Genomic DNA, 500 nt, shown 5'->3' on the forward strand with positions numbered 1-500 from the left:
TCTCTCTCTCTGTCTCTCTCTGTCTCTCTCTCTCTCTGTCTCTCTCTCTCTCTCTCTCTCTCTTTCTTTCTCTCTTTGCTTTAGGGAACAAAACTTCCTCACTATTGTGAGGCAAGTGTTTATTGACTGAACCATCTCTCCAGCCCCTCCTTCCCTGTCTGAACCCAGGCTGGCCTTAGACTACATAGAAAAGGATGAATTTGAACTCTCATCCTTCTGCCTTCATCTATCCTACCATACAATGATACGCAGTCTAATCTTTTATTAGGTCTTCTGCCAGCCAGATTGAACTAGGGCATACTTTCATGCTCTCCTTTAAGCACATTTCCTGTGTTTCAAAAGGTCACCTTCAAAAGTCCTTAGGGTGAAGTTTCCAAGATGAATTGGAGTGGGACAGACACCCTATGTGCTGGAAGAAAAAGCGAAAGCATGACTGAGTCAAGGGGAATAGGAAGGGCAGCTAAAGAAAGATTTAGAAAAATGGGAATAACTTGGTTGCG

Source organism: Grammomys surdaster, unplaced genomic scaffold, assembly GCF_004785775.1.
Source record: "Grammomys surdaster isolate TR1022 unplaced genomic scaffold, NIH_TR_1.0 125271, whole genome shotgun sequence".
Taxonomy (NCBI): Eukaryota; Metazoa; Chordata; class Mammalia; order Rodentia; family Muridae; genus Grammomys; species Grammomys surdaster.